Source organism: Thunnus maccoyii, chromosome 2 (assembly GCF_910596095.1).
Source record: "Thunnus maccoyii chromosome 2, fThuMac1.1, whole genome shotgun sequence".
In the NCBI taxonomy this organism is placed as follows: Eukaryota; Metazoa; Chordata; class Actinopteri; order Scombriformes; family Scombridae; genus Thunnus; species Thunnus maccoyii.
This window is the reverse complement of record NC_056534.1, coordinates 26,328,636-26,335,020: the sequence shown is the minus strand read 5'-3', so window position 1 is coordinate 26,335,020 and position 6,385 is coordinate 26,328,636. Positions and strand designations below refer to the sequence as shown.

The 6,385-nt window shown below is 38.8% G+C and overlaps 1 pseudogene; it reads right to left on the bottom strand.

The window, feature by feature from the left end:
• Window positions 1–3,784: 3,784 nt before the first annotated feature.
• Window positions 3,785–5,400, bottom strand: LOC121888354 (annotated as a pseudogene).
• Between the last annotated feature and the right edge of the window lie 985 nt (window positions 5,401–6,385).

The window sequence follows — 6,385 nt, the reverse complement described above, 5'->3', positions numbered from 1 at the left end:
ATCTATTTAGGTTTGGCAATGATTCCCTGGTTTCTGATTTGGTGACTTGCACAGTATCAGCTTCTCATGGACCAAAAAAGAGGAATAACTGGCTTGCAGAGCCATGTTATTCATTCTGGCTTAAAGATGTTTGGAAGATAATTCATTTTTCAGCAGGATCAGTCATCCTTAAGGCGCACCATATGCCAGCACTGTTTTAGGTCCAAGGGGGAGCGAGGAGGGCTTACTTTTATGATTCACTCCACCTCAGACCTCAAACGCACTAAACATCTTTTGGGATATTTGAAAAGGGAAAATGCGAAACATTAAAACATGTACCATCAATAATAGTTTTGATCAACATTAATAATATTGAAGTATTGAGACATTTTTACTTTTATTCACTTTTCTTGAAAATGTCAGCAAAGATTATGCCTTTACGTTTAGTAAAGACTACAGTAAACTTAAGCTTATAATGAATCCTTGAACTGTTTCTCACCAAAATGCAATTCTTTGACTGGGCCAGCAGATGGCAGTGGCCACAAGTAATGAACAACCTGCATCTTCATCCTCCTTCTGTGATAAGGCAACCCATGTTGCTTTTATGCAAGGCCCATTCAGCAGAGGTCATGACCTTCTTGCTGCACAACCTCCCTGGCCCATGCACTGCCTTCAGCTCTGCAGACCATCGACTTTCTGGAGGAAGTGATTGTCCAAATTAAAAATGACTACAAGTGAAGAATATTTATTTCTGTACTATGTCTTTTATATTATGGTATGGGAATGCCTCCAACTAACTAGTTAGTCTGCTTATTGGAATTTATCAATGAGCTGAATAAGTTACTTGTTTTGTTTTGATAATGGCAACTCATGCTAGCCTCTTGCAGCTGTAATGTTTAATGCAGGTGTGTGTGTAAAGAGAGAGAAGAAAGTTTATTTTATGAAAGTTACAGTGTATAATAAACAGCAAATTTTCACTACAATGAACAAGTCCTGGACCCAAAACTGTAGAATATCTAAAGCAGTGGTGCACACAGGCAAATATATCTGCAAATTGTCTTTGCTGTGACTCATCTTGGTAATAGGTGTAGCTCAAGCTGTAAACTTGATAATCAGAGATCATGATGGCTTGTTTTAGTTTAGTTTAGTCTTAGTCAAGAGATTTATCCTATTATATTGTTCTGATTTTGAAAACACTGCATTTAAGCTTTTATAGAATTGGGGTTTTTTTTTCATCTGTGATAGTTTATACCTTGGCTTCACCATACATTGCACTACCTGCATATTGTAGTGAGAAGCTTCATTGGTAAAAATCATTGGTGCATTTGGTTGTGCAAACCAGCCAATGCTATGCCTTACAGTAGTTTCTGTACCCATGGAAATGTCCTTTGAGGTGCAAACTTTCATATATGTGTGTTCTGTTTTTCTGTGTTTTGTGTACATGTTTTTGTTCATGTGTGTCTACATGCATGTGTAGTCATGCAGGGGTGTGGTAACCTCTAAAAGCCCTCTCCACCTCGCCTTGGCTCCATGGGAACCTGTGCTCAGCTAATCCTCCTTTTGGCTGGAGAGGGCTTCTCCAAACAAATCCTCCAGCTCTAAGACCCACTGCCCCTCAAGTGGGCTCCTGGCTCTCTTTGCCAAGCCTCACCAAAAAACCTCTCTCCTTTCTTCTCTTTTCTCATATGCTTCACATAAAACAGCTACCTACCATGAGGCAAATCCCCTTGTCTCTGTCTCTTTTCTTCTAGGAGCAAGGGAAGGAGAAAGGAATGGGGTGTGGATAAGCCAGGCCAGCAGGAGATTGTCAAGTTGAAGAACTAAGATGACCTGTTTTGGAAGAGGGAGTGAGTCTGAATAATGGGTGCTGGTAAAGGGGTCATTGTTTGATAGCAGGCGAGAGGAAAATGAGGATAAAGGGGTGGATCTCAATACTTTAATGTGATGCCTTCTGCTTTCCTTTATTATGTATTACAGTCTACATACAGTATATAAAGATCTGTTTGTGTATGTTTACTGGCAACCCTGTCTCCTTGAAATTACATTTTTATAGGCTACACTACTAAATTGCAATAGAAAATGCATCTCGAAGGAAATGTCATGCTGCCACAATAATGTTTTCTGTCAACATTATGAGGAAATGTTAATTGATGTATCTGGCAAGATACACATAAGTAAACTGTTCAGTGACAACATATTTCATTTATTTTCTGCCAAACTATCAGATCTTGTGGAACAATGAAAAATAGGAAAAGATAATGGTCTTGGTTTAATACAGAAAAAAGGTCCTCAGTGTCTGGAAGCATGAGACACAATGTGTTTATTAACATTTAACCAAAACCATGATCTTTCATTTATCTCAATGAAAGTGCTTTTGTTGGGATTCAGGATGCAAACCTCGTTTCGGGTGTCACTGTCATACATCCTGCCATCAACCCTGACCATTTACCTTCACCTTCAGTGCCGTACATAAATGTAAAGCTTCATTACCATTCATCATACAAGAGGGATTTAGATCAGATCCTTCAGATTTTATTGAATCACTTAAAGGGAGTGTGGCTTAGAACGTGATACGGAGCTGCCAAGTAATTGATAAATTTAAATAAATTATACCTGATATTTTGGGGAAATACATCTATTTGCTTTCTTGCCAAGTGTTAAATGAGAACATTGAGATCACTCTCATGTCTGCACAGTAGCTATGAAGCTACCACAGACAGCTGGTTAGTTTAACTTAGAATAAAGACTAAAAACAGGGAGACAGGGATAGCCTGGCTCTGTCTAAAGGCAAGAAAAAGCCTACCAGCACTTCTTAAGCTCACTAACACTCTTAAAATGTTTCATCTCATTTGTTTAAGCTGTACAAAGACCAAAATGTAAAAATGACACATTGTGGTGCGTGGGTGTGATCATATCGCCTGTTTACAGTTAATACTCCCTTGTGGCATTACACAGCTTCATACTTTCAACAGTGTTTTTTCTATGCATATCAACCCAAGGACAACGCAGTGTGTGCTCAACTGATGCATGCTGCTACTTTAGCATGCATCAGTGACAGTTACAACTGTGTATGTGTGATGGTGACACACACACACAGTGGTTTTGATCATTTCAGAGGACATTACATTGACTTACATTAATTCCTTGGAGACTTACACTAACCCTTACCTTAACCTTAAACTTAGTCTTCACCCTGAAATTTAATGATTTATGTTATGGGGACTTGCTTTTTGTATCCAAAAGGATGGAAAGTCCCCACAATGTGACTATGTAAAGAGATTTATGTCCCTACAACATGAGGAATACACACACATACACACACACACACACACACACACACACACACATACACACACAGATACACTGTGTTGTCTTGTTCAAAATCCACAAGTTATTTGTTCCATACAGATAATTTAATTAGTGTTGTAGGTAAAAGCCTGAAAACTAAAGTAAACTAAGTAAACAACTGCATTCACACATTGACTGGCATCAGTTTCCGTACCCTCATTCTTAACTAAAATTGAAGGATAGAAATCTGTATATGGCCACCAGAAACAAGTTTAGAGCAATAGATATACAATTCAGAAATACACAATACCTTTTAAAATACAAAATTCCACAGACACTTGCATTGTCGTTGTTGATGCTTTACTGGCAGATTTTGTAACATACATGTCAAAAAGAAAGAAGCAAAAAAACTGCATTATGAAGATATGAAATTATTTTTGCACACAGAAGTCAAAGAAAATGAAGAGTAATTTTAAAAGCAAAAATGGATTCGAACAACTTCTGAAAAACATTCATCTTAAAACCAAATCTTAATATCAGTCATTGTTCCCTGTCACATCAATAACTGGCCTCAACCTGACTGATTCAGCATAATGCTTTCCTCTGAAGAGGAATTCAGAGGGGTGGGTATGTACTCTTGACAATGCTGACCACCAAGACTTGGTGGACACTCTACTATGTAGGAAAAGAAGAAGGTACCATGATTTAACATGTAGCTGTCTGACATGTTTCCTCTACGCAGATCAAATGAGCATTGACCAAGCTTATCGCTATTCCAGTAGGTATCCTCATCATAAATACTGAACTTAAATATGCTGCTGAAACTTCGGATAGAGAGCTTCTTCTTCTTTGCCTCACAGTGTTGCATCATTGACTTAATACTGTCAGGATGTGCAAAGTTAGCCGAGGTCTCAACTGACAAACAGTCACTGACTTCTGTTGTCGACAGTCCATTCATGGTTGCCTCGCAGGTCCTGACAGCAGTGACTGCCTTCATTTTCCCTCCCAGAGACATTTGTGTGATGTAATGTGTACCATATGTATCAATCAGATTACGATATAATGGCTCTGTTTTACGTGAGTATGAAGGAGGGGAGTTGACGGCTGATTCAAACTCATGACTCGGTAGGTTTTGTTGCAAGTCTGTAACTGTAAAACACAGAGATCAAATAAGTTACAGTCAGTCACAATTCACTATCATTTAGATATTACTGTCCATGTTGTTTGTTTTAAGCAAAGTTGCTGTCTTCTTGATTTGCATCCCACTCTTAATTAACTATAGTGTTGGTATATGTGTTTATACAACACTTTAAAGTTAACTGAATAAATCAAGTCAAAGTTGTTCACATACTCACCGGTAGAAGTTAGAGTGGACAGAATGGTGGAAGAAGGTATAGCAGTCTTCTTCTGACTTTTGCATGGCAAAGGTAGATTCTTTGGAGTGGGAACCTCCATAGATTGGCCCAAAAATGATGGTGGGTTTTATGGTCAAATTAAGGCCAATTTTCCAATCATTGGACACAGATGCAGTGGAATCACTGACAAGAGTTTCAACAGAGTCATAAACTATACTGGAGACCTTTAAAATGCACTTGGGGAGGATTCTCCAGTCCACTACAGCAACTGGGACCTTCTGTATCTTTCTCTCCATGTAGCTGTTAATGTATAGCCTGCAAGTGCCATTGCCAAGCTTCCATGTTTCAATGTCGATGACATAGGCACCTTTCTGCTCCATTGTGACGATGTTGAAGCCTTCTCCACCCAGATTGTAACCAGGAACAAAGTGAGCCTCCTGGCACTGACAGTGTACCAATGAAGCTTACACTGGATGGCAGACACAGAGGACTCCATGACCACCAAAGGAGCAAGAGCTGCCACATCTGTATGAAAGATACAAAAAGCAACAGATGGGAAAAAGGCATGCACATAAAAATCAGTTGAACAAATGCAAACTTTTTGAAATTTACAGTTTCAGTACAAATTGACCATTTGTTTTCAGCATCTATGAAGAAGATGAAAACATTACTCAATACAAACTACTGGTATAAAAGAGGAGATGTTTTCCTTACCTTAATTGTAGACAGCAAGCATTTTTCAGTGCTTTCAAAGGCTGACCTATATTGTAGTTTTGCTGTCCTGGAGGTGGAGTCTTTAGTGCCAATGTAATCTATTACATTCTAACAAGTTTTATATTTAACCAGTCATACTTTTTTATTTACTTCTCACCATATTAAGATGAGAGATTAAATGAAAGGTTCTTGCAGTACAGACGGGTGACATATTAAAGGAAAAAACCAGTACAGGTCTGAATGCTTGACCCCGTACAGTGAGGGGATCCCGTGGCTCTGTTATGCTGTCCCCTTAGAGGGAAGAGTCACTGCAAATCAATACAAAGTTGTTCTGAGTGATCATCTTTATTCTATGATGAAACATTTCTATCCTGATGGGAGTGTTCTCTTCCATGATGACAATGCCCCAATTTACAGGACACGAGGGGTCACTGAATGGTTTGATGAGTATGAAAATTATGTGAATTATATGCTATGGCCTTCACAGTCACCAAATCTCAACCCAATTTTACACCTATGAGAGATTTTGGACCAACATGTTAGACAGCGCTCTCCACCACCATCATCAAAACACCACATGAGGGAATATCTTTTTGAAGAATGGTGTTCATCCCCCCAGAAGAGCTCAGAGATGTGTAGAATCAATGCCAAGAATCAGTGAAGCTGTTCTGTTGGCACATGGTGACACCTTACTAAGACACTTTATGTTGGATTCCCTTTCATTTGTTACCCATCTATATATTATCACTGCACAGCTTGGAGCTTGACCCTAAACCATGACTTTTACTGAAACCAAAATTGATTTTACTTGAATTTGCATGGTTTCCTACTTCTGCCACAGATGCAACTAAGAGAAATCAAGTCAATCCCACCTTTGTGAACACTGTTTGTGAACAGCAGAACATATTGACATGTTTGAACATCCCATGAACCTCCTCTTTTGAAAAGATGAATCATCATTTGGCTGCCCTAAAATATCGGGGAAATAAATGCCCCATTTTTAAGGGGTAGCATTATGGATCAGTGTTTAGCAATGCTGCCTTACAACA